The sequence below is a fragment of the Nerophis lumbriciformis genome, linkage group LG25, assembly GCF_033978685.3.
Source record: "Nerophis lumbriciformis linkage group LG25, RoL_Nlum_v2.1, whole genome shotgun sequence".
In the NCBI taxonomy this organism is placed as follows: domain Eukaryota; kingdom Metazoa; phylum Chordata; class Actinopteri; order Syngnathiformes; family Syngnathidae; genus Nerophis; species Nerophis lumbriciformis.
The window spans coordinates 11,958,657-11,972,815 of NC_084572.2; the positions used below are offsets into that span (position 1 = coordinate 11,958,657).

The window sequence follows — 14,159 nt, forward strand, 5'->3', positions numbered from 1 at the left end:
ACTAGCCATAATTTTCATTGTTTTTTTGAAAGTGACAAGTGCATGTATACTTTTCAAAGTGTCAGGTAAAGAGTTCCATAGTTGTGGTCCTTTTATTGAAAAGGCAGTCTGGGCAAAAGATGTTCTATGGAATGGAACGCAACAGTTGCCTTTTCACATCGCTCGGGTGGTAGATCTGGTACCACCTTGCAGAGCAATTGAGGAGCAGAGTTATTCAAGACTTTAAAAACCAGTTTGATTGTGTGTAACAAAATAAAATTGGTAAAACTTAAAATATTGTATTTGGTTAAAATGTGGCAATGATGATATCGTATCGTATCGTTATTGCTCATTAGTAACCCTAACCCTAACTCGTATATGTTCCCCTAGTGTCCAAATAACTTTAAATTAAGTCTTTTTTACTTTAATAAGCAACTAATTAATGGTGAAGATGTTCCCCATACTAAAGTGTTTCTTTCATTAAGAAATTTCAGGTTAATTTGCATACTTAGCAAACTCTTGCCGCGGGCCGAATAAAACCTGTTTGCGGGCCTGATCCGGCCCTCGGGCCGTACGTTTGACACACCTGTTCTAAATCAATGAAGACGTCGGACAGGCATGACTTGGTGTGACAATGTTGTGTGTCACTTGCTTTCTGCAAAGCTTTATGTCTTCAGACATGCTGATCACTAAACATTACGACTTCTTTTTTAGTGCAGCACGTAAAAATAAAGAATTTGCAGCCAGGAAACTATCTTCGGCCAGACTCTATTAATAGTTCCCATTCATAAAACAATCACTTCTCTCTTGATGCTGCCCTCGTTTCCTCCACCGGGCGTGCCCCAGGAAAGGGCGTCTGACCAAACGAGCGGTGTTCGGAGGAAGCGAGCCATTGTGCCAAGAGTCTGTTGCTCCGTGACAACTCCATTCACGAGTCTGTGAACACATGGAAGAGAGGACGTGTTTATCAAAATCTTCACTATTGGCTAACACGGGTGTTAAATGATTTTTTATTACGGGATAATAAGTCTATCCTATCCTATCCTCAGAGGGCCACTTGTAACAGTAAATAATATACAGTGCATCCAGAAAGTATTCACAGCCCTGAACATTTTGTTATGTTACGGCCTCATTCCAAAGTAGAATAAATACATTCTTGTCCTCAAACTTCTACACACAATACCCCATAGTGATGATGTAAAAAGTTTTTTGTTTTTTTTATTGCAAATTTATTAAAAATAAAAAATCCCATGTACATAAGGGTTCATAGCCTTTGCTCAATACTTTGTTGATGCATCCTGTATGAAATCCATCGCTTCCCATCCAATCTGATGGAGTTGGTAGGTGCTGCCAAAAGGAATGGGCGAAACTGACCAAAGATAGGTGTGCCAAGGTTGTGGCGTTGTATTCAAAAAGACTTGAGGCTGTAATTGCTGCCAAAGGTGAATCAACAAAGTATGTGAATATTATTTTTAATAAATTAGCATCTTTTTAAAAATCACAATGTCGTGGTATAATTTTGAGAAAAAAATTATTTATTCCATTTTGGAACAAGGCTGTAACATTACAAAATGTGGAAAAAGTGAAGCGCTGTGAATACTTTGTTGATGCACCGTAAATGTAAAATAATTTGCATAGCATTTGATTATTATATATATTATTTTACTTACACTGTGAAATAATCTCTAGATTTTGCATTAAAAAACGTGCCAGAAAAGTCCCCAGAATGTTACCGTAAAGTCTACGATGGTTGTTTTAACAGGGTATTTGGGTCATGTTTTTTTTTTATATAGTTCTCCTATGTTTAAAGTCTGTTTCTGTTTAAGCGCTCTTTCCCTTGTTTATAGTCTGGTTGCTAGGTGCGCTGATAATGCACATCAGTTTCTGTTTATTGAATGGGTATCCTTACCTGCTGCCGCCACTAATCACACCCCGTTATAAACCTGTGTCGCCACTTACTCGGCGCAGGTCCTTTGTTCGCATAATGCAATAGTTTGCAGTTGCTTGTCCATATTGTTTATGTTTCATGTTAGCGTACTGCTACCTCATCTATCCCTGCCTTTCGATGCTCGGCTAAGGATAATCAGCGTTTTTTGCCTTGGGTTTAACGTCTCCTGTTTTGTTGTGCTTTTGTCATGAGTTAAAGAAGTAAAGACTCTTCTTACATGCATACTGCTTCCTGTCAGACCTTCCGCATTGGAAACATGACCGTCGCTACAATTTGACCCGAACACAACAGTATTATTGTAAACTGAAATTCACGCTAAAATTCTAGCGACTCGGCTGCCAGTTTTTTACAGCAAAATCTTTTGTCATCTATGCAGTGTACAATTTGATGGAAAACTTGCTTTGAAATCACAACTATTGTTTTTATTTTAACAAAATAATGTTTGGAATGTATGATACTGCATTTGTTGTAGTGTTGTCCCGATACCAATATTTTGGTACCGGTACCAAAATTATATCGATAATTTTCAGTACTTTTCTAAATAAAGGGGACCACAAAAAATTGCATTTGTGGCTTTATTTTAACAACAAATCTTAAGGTACATTAAACATATGTTTCTTACTGCAAGTTTGTCCTTAAATAAAATAGTGAACATACTAAACAACTTGTCTTTTATTAGTAAATAAACAAACAAAGGCTCCTAATTTGTGAAGTGTGAAATGAATTATATTTATATAGCGCTTTTCTCTCGTGACTCAAAGCGCTTTACATAGTGAAACCCAATATCTAAGTTACATTTAAACCAGTGTGGGTGGCACTGGGAGCAGGTGGGTAAAGTGTCTTGCCCAAGGACACAACGGCAGTGACTAGGATGGCGGAAACGGGGATCGAACCTGGAACCCTCAAGTTGCTGGCATGGCCACTCTACCAACCGAGCTATATTTAGTCTGTTGATGTATGCAGTAACATATTGTGTCATTTATCATTCTATTATTTTGTCAACATTATTAAGGACAAGTGGTAGATAATTAATTATTAATCTACTTGTTCATTTACTGTTAATATCTGCTTACTTTATCTTTTAACATGTTCTATCTACACTTCTGTTAAAATGGAATACTCACGTATTCTTCTGTTGTTTGATACTTTACATTAGTTTTGGATGATACCATAAATTTGGGTATCAATCAGATACCAAGTCGTTGCAGGATCATACATTGGTCATATTCAAAGTACTCATCTGTCCAGGGACATATTTCCTGAGTTTATAAACCTAATATAATTTTTTTTATATACGAAAGAAGATGTTGTGATGCCAAAAAATATCAACATGATCATATTAGTATTGACTAGATACGCTCCTGGTATCATTACAGTGGATGTTAGGTGTAGATCCACCAATGGCGTTTGTTTACATTTTGACATGTAGTGTGTAGTGAAGCATGTTTAGCTATTCCTTGTCCTGCAGGGATGATACTTGTAAGAAACTTACTTTATTTGTCGCCATGGAGGCGAAGATTTTCAGAGGCCGGTACTTTTCAATATGATTCATTAGTATCGCGGTACTGTACTAATACCGGTATACTGTACAACCCTAATTTGTTGCATTATTCGATAATATTCAAGTTTAAAAGATATGCAACTGCATGCAGTACATGTATTTATTTCCGTCAAAATGAATATAGGTAGAAAGATAAAGTACTTTATTGCGCATATTATTATTTACAGGCTTTCGTGGGCCGTATAAAATGATGCGGTCGGCCAGATCTAACCTAATGCTCCCTTTCTAGCGTCCTCAAACACTTTATTTTATTATTATTATGGCTGCCTTTGATTGCATTTCAGATTAGAGGGGTGGACGGCGGGCTTGAGGGGCGACCAGACAGCGAGAGAAAGAGATGGATGAGGATGAGATGATAATATGTGAACGCCAGGAGTGAGCAAGGGCAGATGAAGGAGAGGCAGACGGACAAGCAGAGTGAGAGAAAGGCTTTAAATGAGAGATGTACAGGAGAAAAAAAAAAACAGTGGAAAAAGAGCCTCTAGGGGAGCATACTGTTTGGATGTTTCTCCCCCCCGCACCCCAACACACCACCTCGCCGGTGCAGCAGCGAATAGGAGAGGCCGAGTCGCCACTATTGCAGTGACCTTGCAGGTCAGCTGGCGGAAAGCAGCATTAATCAAAGTGACGTGCAAGCTGAGGCGGCTGATAGCATATAAGCAGCAACACGCACAACAAACCTTCTTACACACACACACCCACACACACACACACACACACACACACACACACACCTTCGTCTACCATCGTTTTTTTCCCCCATCTCCCCCATCATGCATCTCTCTCTTTCTTCCTCCATCTCTTTGCATCGCCCCAAACCCTGTGTGGAGCTGCTGGTACAAACAGTGAATTAACCCATCACCACCTCGTCTTAATGGACTTCTAAATATCAAACCTTGCCCGTGGTTATGCCACAACATTTACATGAGATTTAATCAGTTGCCTTCAGGCCACTGGCGGGTAGTTTGATATCGATTTGCTTGTTTTCGAGTGTGGGTTTGTGGCGACGCGTGTTTTTGTGTAAAAAGCTGGTGGGGAATAATCATAAAAGATGGATGCTTGTCTGAAGGTGTGTCTGTAATGAATGTGCCAGAGGATGAGAAAAGTGATATTCAGGGCTATGACTGATATTAGCCTTTCTATGTTGCCTCGACTGTGCCCTTTTCCTCCAATGGAAAGCATACACACTGTATATACATGCAAAGCATTTACAACAGGGGTGTCTAACTCATTTTAGATGGAAAAAAATCTACTCCCAAGTGGGCCGGACTGGTAAAATCACGGCACGATAACTTAAAAATAAAGACAACTTCAGATTGTTTTCTTTGTTTAAAAATAGAACAAGCACATTCTGAAAGTGTACAAATCATAATGTTGTTGGGTTGTTGTTTTTTTACAATTACCTGTTGCGGTTAATAGTGTATATATTTTATTTGTCGTTATTTATATTTTCTGAACAAATTATATGATAATGTTCGTCAGTCAACTCATTGGTGTTAATTTTCAATCTATCAAGATAAAAAAATTTGGTAACACTTTAGTATGGGGAACACATATTCACCATTAATTACTTGCTTATTAACATGCAAATTAGTAACATATTGGCACTTAATTAGTCATTATTAAGTACTTATTAATGCCTTATTCTGCATGGTCTTATTATACAACCAGTAAGCCATTAACTAAGAGTCTTCTCTCAATAACGTCAGAATTATTGCTCATTAGTAACCCTAACCCTAACCTTAACCCGTATATGTTCCCCTAGTGTCCAAATAACTCTAAATTAAGTCTTTGTTACTTTAATAAGCAACTAATTAATGGTGAATATGTTCCCCATACTAAAGTGTTACCAAAAATGTTTATCAAAATCAAATTACAGGATGTTGTTTATGTAGTTTGATCATTTTCCTCAACTGATGTACTAACATGTGGTTTATTTTGTACATATGTAGCATCATCTACAAAGATACAAATAATTGCTATTGCGACCTCCAGTGGACACATTTAGAACAGCTGTTTCTTTCATTCCAAAAGGTCAGGTTTATTTTTATACTTGGCAAACTTATCCCGCGGGCCGCGTAAAACCTGTTCGCGGCCCTGATCCGGCCCTCGAGCTGTACGTTTGACACCCCTGATTTACAATAATAGTGTTCTGGGAGGAAAAGGTTAAATATTTTAACATTGTGAGATCACCAATGTAGTAAAAATAACTTAAATGGGGACTGCACTTTTAAGGGAATTTTGTCTATCTTTCACAATCCTTATGTGAGACAATAACACATGTGTCTTTCTTTATTTGTATGAATTCTAATTCGTAAAATACTGCAAGTACAAGGTTGCTAGTAATGCAGATGGTAGGAATGCTCTATTGCGCCCATAAAACCTTCTTAAAAACATTCACCAAACGTCAACAATACTCCATTTACATGTTGTGACCTGAATACTTACCAAGTATTAACGATGTTGTTATTATAAGTGCTAACACAGACAAACTACTTCTAGCTGTGCCGTGATCACAAGAGAAGTAACTAGCTTAGGCTGCCATATTGACATTCCGAGCCAGTGATTGATTGATTGATTGATTGATTGATTGAAACTTTTATTAGTAGATTGCACAGTACAGTACATATTCCGTACAATTGACCACTAAATGGTAACACCTGAATAAGTTTTTCAACTTGTTATGGTAAAGAGTTGGTTAAAGTTAATTATAAATCATGCCTCTCACCTGGATAGTGGAAGGTTGTGGTCAACTTTGACATCCAACTTAGACTCAAAGATGGAGAGAAATACCTTTTTTTAACCTTTTGTGGGGATTATGATGAATTCTTCACCTAAGCGGAAATTTATAAACATCGCATCAGTTAGCATCCCAGTAAAAGCAGACATTGTACAGTAAGTGAATGTTTTGTTATGTTCGAAGTTTGTTTATCTTGTTTAGAACTTAGTAGCTTTGATGTAAGCTACAAGCTACATGGGTGTAAAAATAGCTAAGCGAAAGGAAAAGATACTCGTTCAAAAAGCAGCTAAGCTACCGCCAAGCTACTGGGAAATGTAGTTAAGCTACACGATAGCTTGTTACTGCCCATCAATGTTCCCCATTAACTGCATTGTAAGACGCCTCTTACTCGCAGTTTTTTTTTTTACTATTTGGAACACACAGAAAAGAGAAAGACATGTTTTTCTCTTACATCAGGATTGTGAATGATGGGCAACATTTCCCCAATGTAGTTCATACTTGCCAACCCTCCCGAATTTTCCGGGAGACTCACGAATTTCAGTGCCTCTCCCGAAAACCTCCCGGGACAACCATTCTCCCGAATTTTTCCCGATTTCCAGCCGGACCGGAGCGAGGACAGCCTGTCGTCACGTCCGCTTTTCCTCCATATAAACAGCGTGCCGGCCCAGTCACGTTATAACATCTACAGCTTTTGGAGCTCAGTGCGCAACTGCACACACAACAAGAAGGAGACTATTATATATGTCTCCGGTATCCACAGGTTTATCTATAACCCATAAAGTAGGCAGGCACGGAGCTATTTCTCAGCGTGTGTTTATTCCAGCCGGCACGTTAATACACTGACACACAACATCCGGATTCCCATCATGCATTGCTTCAAAACTACGGCAAGTAGTAATGTTAAAAAAAACATAACAGAGTCGAAGTAGAAGAACGAAGAAGAGACAGTCTTGGCGACGACGAGTAAGAAGAAGAAGTATGCTTGCAAGTTCCAAAATGATTGGAAATAAGAATTTAATCCAGGTCAGCTCGAAGGGGAAGGGGTATGCTCGGGAGAGATGGAAGATTCCAGAAGGGGGTGTTTTCAAGTATTTCTTTTATATATATATATATATATATATATATATATATATATATATATATATATATATATATATATATAATTATGAAATCCGTTCATGAATGAGTATATCCGTTCGGTCACCGTGTTCAATGGAGAAGTCTGATCTACAAAATGTGCAGGCAGCATACCCCTTCCCCTTCGAGCTGTCCTGGATGAAATTCTTATTTCCAATCATTTTGGAACTTGCAAGCATATTTCTTCTTCTTACTCGTCGTCGCCATGAGTGTCTCTTCTTCGTTCTTATGCTTCGACTCTGTTATGTTTTTGGAAATTACTACTTGCTGTAGTTTTGAAGCAATGCATGAAGGGAATCCGGATGTTGTGTGTCTGTGTATTAACGTGCCGGCTGGAATAAACACACCCTGAGAAATAGCTCCGTGCCTGCCTACTTTATGGGTTATAGATAAACCTACCGGAAACATATATAATACCGTATTTTTCGGAGTATAAGTCGCACCGGAGTATAAGTCGCACCTGCCGAAAATGCATAATAAAGAAGGAAAAAAACATATATAAGTCGTACTGGAGCCCGGCCAAACTATGAAAAAAACTGCGACTTATAGTCCGAAAAATACGGTAGTCTCCTTTTCAGGTGAGAGAGGACGCTAAAGGCAGTGCCTTTAAGGCACGTCCCCAATACTGTTGTCCGGGTGGAAATCGGGAGAAATTCGTGAGTCTCCCAGGAAAATCGGGAGGGTTGGCAAGTATGTTTATAAATAAAATGTACTTACTTACTTACTTACTTACTACTAAATTGTTTCATTTGGTAGCACCTGTGCTTTTAGTGAATAAGCTAAACATGCAGCCCTGTAATTGCCGATTTGTATTAACTAATGCTCACGTTATTACTATTATTGATTAGAGCACAAAAGGTTAAAATTATTGCTATGAACTTGACCGCATTTATTGAAACGTAACAAATCTGATATAAATATCCTTGCACTTTTTCAAACGTCTAATCAGATTACACTGAGGTCATTCTCTATACTCCTTGCAGCCATTTCAATAGTATTAATGTAAACAACATTCTAGTCCACTCTAGTCCTTTTGTTCCTTTTCTATCACTCCGAACCATAAAGAAACTGCAATTTGTAAGTTTTACAACGTAGCATAGCTTCTCCCACTGACAGCATGCAATCCCAGCCAGGCAGTTAAAAAGAACGTCAACAAGCCATTGTGCACATGGTGACGCTCCTCTGTGACAGTCGATACAAAGCAATCAATACAACCCGCAGACGCTCACTAGATAAGGTGTGTGTTTTATTGTGTGTGTGTGTGCGATACAGACAAAAGAGTGTGTTTGTGTGACTCCAGACTTGGGGGGCTAAGGGTAGTTATAGCGGGCTGAGTAAATTTGTGGCCGCTTGTCTTGTTGCACTGATGATAGTATTGATCTGGTGAAGATCACCTGAAGGTTGAGATGTGTCGTCTGTTTGGACTGGCCACACAACACCTTTTACTACTTTTTTTCCCCTAGCTATTACATTTTTTTTTTTTTGATTGACAGTTGTGCTACTTTCATTCTCTGTAAGTCATTATAACACTAGGATAAAACAGAAAGTAGACTTGTTAGCCCTTAATTAGTCATTTGAATCCATAAAGGCAATCAATTAAGCTTAAGTGTGCAATAAATCTGATTAAGCAGTCAGTTCCCAAAACACCATAAAATCCATGCAGGTCTTATACCCTGGTAATGAGTTTGCAAATAGGGAGGGGGAGGGGGGCTAATAAGTGATGGTGCTCACCCGCACAAACACACAAAAAGTGCTGTACAAACCACGTGGACACTTTTTTTCCCCGCCTTTCATGGGTGTTAATTCAACATATTATCTATTGGGGAGAAGGATAAGTGATGCTTAATATATGCTAATATTAAGGCCTGGAGAATGTAACTATAAATCAAGGTCACCAGGAAAAGGCGAACTTGTGGGGATGTTGTACAGGAAGGACCCTGGTCTTTTGTAAAGTTTGAAGATTTTTCCTGCTTTTAGATGCGTTAGTTGTAAAAAAAAAAATATATATATATGTCATACATATTAATAATATATTATAATATAGCCATGAAAGTTTGATCATATACGTTGCTAAGACTATCTATTGGAGATGCGCGGTTTGCGGACACAACCGCGGAGTCCGCGGATTATCCGCGGGTCGGGCGGTTGAAATAAAAAAAAATTAGATTTTATCCGCAGGTCGGGTCGGGCGGTTGAAATAAAAAAAAAAAAAGATTTTAAATAGATTCAGGCGGGTGGCAGTTAAACCAATTCGGAAATATATATACATAGTTAAATGTTGTTACCCACATACGAAAAACGAGCAGGCACCTGCAGCATATGCCACAACAGAAGAAGAAAAAAAAAAGAGATGGACACTTTTACGGAGCGGAGAAGGGACGCCTCGCCGGGGTCCGGGACCGAGGCCCCTTCCCCCGAGAGGGCCCCACCGGGAGCCGTAGCTGAGGTGATCCGCGAGAAGGGCCCGACGCACGTCCAGGGTCACCACCGCGGCCACCGCACCGACACCCCGCCTCGTCCGCCTTCGCCGCGGCCGGCATCACGCGCAGCAGGTAAGCAGCTTACCGGCCCGCCACCCCCGTGGCCGGGGGCTCGTAACAGGGGTCACTCCGCGCGCTCCGCCCGCGCAGCTTACCTGCCCGCCACCCCCGTTGCCGGGGGCGCGTAACAGGGGTCACTCCGCGCGCAGTGCGCTCACGAAAGGGGTGGGGCTCACCCTGGTGAGCCGAGTGGGCCACTTTTGGTAAGCAGAACTGGCGCTGCGGGATGAACCGAACGCCGGGTTAAGGCGCCCGATGCCGACGCTCATCAGACCCCAGAAAAGGTGTTGGTTGATATAGACAGCAGGACGGTGGCCATGGAAGTCGGAACCCGCTAAGGAGTGTGTAACAACCCACCTGCCGAATCAATTAGCCCTGAAAATGGATGGCGCTGGAGCGTCGGGCCCATACCCGGCCGTCGCCGGCAGCGAGAGCCGCGAGGGCTAGGCCGCGACGAGTAGGATGGCCGCCGCGGTGCGCGCTGAAGCCTCGGGCGCGAGCCCGGGTGGAGCTGCCGCGGGTGCGAGGGACATCGCACCTCCACGCGCTTGGAGGTGCGAGGGACATCGCACCTCCACGCGCTTGGAGGTGCGCTCAGCGCGGCTCCCAGATGATTACGCACTGGTGTGCGTCTGGGCCGTGACAGCGTGGCACGCATTGAATGTCTCTGCTGCATTGGATCAGTCTCCTTTCTTTAACAGGCAAAAGCTTTATAACCTCACTAATGCCTTGCATCGTCTATATTAGATATATAACAACGGGCGGGTGCGGTTTTGATTAAATGTTAGTTCGGGTGGATGCGGATGGTTGACGACTTTTGTGATGCGGTTGCGGATGAAATAATTGCCTATCCGCGCGTCTCTACTATCTATACTCCCTTATCAAAAATACTTACCCAGATCCCAAACATACACAAAAAGGTACCAGTAGGTATGAAAAGTTGGTTTTGCATAATAAGCCCTCTTTAATACCAGCTTTACAGTTTTAAAAAGCTGGTTTCAACCAAATTAATGCAATAATTACTTTTTAGTAAACATACCAAGTCTGGATGTTGCTTTAAAATGTAATATCGGAACTTATCGGTATCGGTTTCAAAATGATCAGTATCGGTTTCAAAAAGTAAAATGTATGACTTTTTAAAACGCCTCTGTGTACACGGACGTAGGGAGAAGTTCAGAGCGCCAAGCACGCAAAGGCACTGCCTTTGCGTGCCGGCCCAATCACATAATATCTACAGCTTTTCACACACACAAGTGAATGCAATGCATACTTGGTCAACAGCCATACAGGTCACACTGAGGGTGGCCGTATAAACAACTTTAACACTGTTAAAAATATGTGCCACACTGTGAACCCACACCAAACAAGAATGACAAACACATTTCGGGAGAACATCCGCACCGTAACACAACATAAACACAAAAGAACAAATACCCAGAACCCCTTGCAGCACTATCTCTTCCAGGACGCTACAATATACACCCCCCGCTACCCGCTAACCCCCGCCCCCACCTCAACCCCGCCCACCTCAACCTCCTCATGCTCTCTCAGGGAGAGCATGTCCCAAATTCCAAGCTGCTGTTTTGAGGCATTTTAAAAAAAATAATGCACTTTGTGACTTCAATAATAAATATGGCAGTGCCATGTTGGCATGTTTTCCCATAACTTGAGTTGATGTATTTTGGAAAACCTTGTTACATTGTTTAATGCATCCAGCGGGGCATCACAACAAAATTAGGCATAATATTATGTTAATTCCACGTCTGTATATATCGGTATAGGTTGATATCGGAATCGGTAATTAAGAGTTGGGAAATATTGGATATCGGCAAAAAAGCCATTATCGGACATCTCTAATACCAAATGTGTGTGTGTGGGGCAGCAATGTTGGGTTTTGGGTGGAATGGGGGGACCCTTTAAGAGTCTTATGTATGGGGGCCAATAATTTGATGCAATGCTCCTGCTTGTGATTAATAAATTAATTCAAAAAAGAATAGGCACTTACTAAGAAGATACATTTGGAACACATTTAGAAACGTTATATTAATGCTGATATTCCGCGGGTGTGCCTTCCTTTCGGTGAATCCGCCACTGTATCATTCCTCCTTATTCTGTGACACCCTCCCTCCATCCTCGCCACCTTGTCTCCTCCCTCCCTCCTGGCCTTTACCTGCTTGCTTGTCTCAGGGGAAATTACCACAGCTCCGAATCGCTGTCCTATACTGCCCTACACACACACACACACACACCCTTGCGATGATAGTGCAGGCATGGCCACACATGCCTCACCACATCATGCACACACACACACACACACACACACACACACACACACACACACACACAGATGTGTGTTACCCTAACTTGCCATGCTGTCTATTGTGCTTCCTCTCATAACACGGTATTACATTGAGGATAATAAACATTTATGCTGCAATTGTGGGGAAGGGGCTAATCTAATAATGTATTTATATAAACTACACAGCAGTTGCTGCATGCATTGTGTGCATAAATGTGTGAGAAAATGATATCGGATCTTTGTTGTGATGTAATATTTATTCTGTGTGAGAGTAAATGAAAAGGATCCCCCCGGCCTTGCAGCACTGTCTTATCTTGCAATTTTGCAGAGCGCCATTATGCACAGTGAGCAACTCAGTAGTCATATTTGATGACAGGAAATGTAACTAATGGTTCAGTTATTAAACCATTAATTGATTGTTGAGATTTTTGTCCATAGTATGCAACGGCGAGTGAGGTACTCAACCAGCAGAGGCGCTTTGGATTCAGTCTCAACTAGTTAATAACGTGCAGCCAACATCAAGACTCCTCTGTGCAACATCCGCCATAAAACAGTGCCATCAAAATAAGTTAAGAACATTCTGAAAATCATATTTAAAAACTACATTTTGATGAATCCAATTTTCACCTAAATGAATTAAAGCAGACAGGGGTGTAGCACCAAATTCTGGACCCACATACCTAAGAACCTTAAAGGGACGCCCATCCCACCCTTAAACCTGATCGCTACCCCATGCACACAAATAATTACTGAATGGATTTGGTTGAAACCAGCTTTTTAAAACACATGTATAAAACCTTAATTAGGTTTGTGACTTGTCAAAGGTGGAGTAACCTATCTAGAACATATCTAGCTAAACCCCCTAAATCAGTGGTTCTCAAATAATCAATAATCACCTCAGAAAACACTTGGCTCTCCAAGTACCACCATAATGAGCATAATTAAAATACATTTGCGTAGTAGGCCTAAATGTTCATTAAAAACAGGTTTTATTCAGCAAATATAATTAATATTGGTGGCTACAGTAACATTACACACAGTTTGAACAGCAAGACTGTGTTTTAATATTTAATTTTGTGATTCTTTGCGGTACCACAGGATGGAGGCCACAGTACCACAGTTTGAGAATCACTGCCCGAAATAATATAGTTTCGTCTTGGGAAAAAAAGTTTAGTTTGTTTTATTTATTTATTTATTTATTCATTTTCCAAAAAAAGCAAACAAATTCAAAATAAAGTGGCTAGAATATGAATTTAATGAATCATATAACCTACTTAAATAGGATTATAAATATGTCAAGTGTTCTTTTACTTTCTCGTGTGAAGTAGAGATTATCATCAACTAATGGGATATTACCAATTATAATAATTCCTTATTATTATTATTATCATTATTATATTATTATATTATTAGGACTTAACTCTCCTGAGAGTTAAGTCTCCCCCTGTCTTTAAAAGAGATGCCTCAGTTTGTAACTTCCATTGAGTGTCCTTGAACGCACCACAGATATGGGCAATGAGATGCAAAAGTGAAACTTGTACATACCTTTCTCCTATGCTGCCACTTAGAAATGTATTATATGTTTCCCTTTCTCCTATCACCTCACCCTTCTTCCAAAATGCTGGTGTGCTGTGTGCCGATGCTTTAAAGATGAACTTTGATGATTTTATGACGTCTGTGTTGAGTGAAGTGTTAGAAGTTAGTTTTGTTGCTGTCGAGGTGGAACAAACCGTTTCATGTTCTTGAGAGGGGTAAACCTTATTATACTTTACTGTATTGATTTTATATTAACATTTATGATATATATTTTTTTAAATTACATATGTAAATGGAGGAAAAACATCTTCAAGCTTCACAACAACCCCACCTACTCTACCTCTTAAACCCCACCCCCCAAAGGCAGATGCCCACCCCTACCTACTTAATGGATATGTAATTCCATCACATAGAATTAC

General features: G+C 40.4%; 1 long non-coding RNA gene across 1 annotated transcript; it reads right to left on the reverse strand.

Annotated features, from left to right (window-relative positions):
* Positions 1-731: 731 nt before the first annotated feature.
* Positions 732-13,854, reverse strand: LOC133621594 (uncharacterized). The gene is made up of 2 exons (XR_009817676.1): positions 13,750-13,854; positions 732-915 (listed from the first exon to the last, which is right to left on the reverse strand). It is a non-coding gene; the product is annotated as an uncharacterized lncRNA (long non-coding RNA).
* Positions 13,855-14,159: the final 305 nt, after the last annotated feature.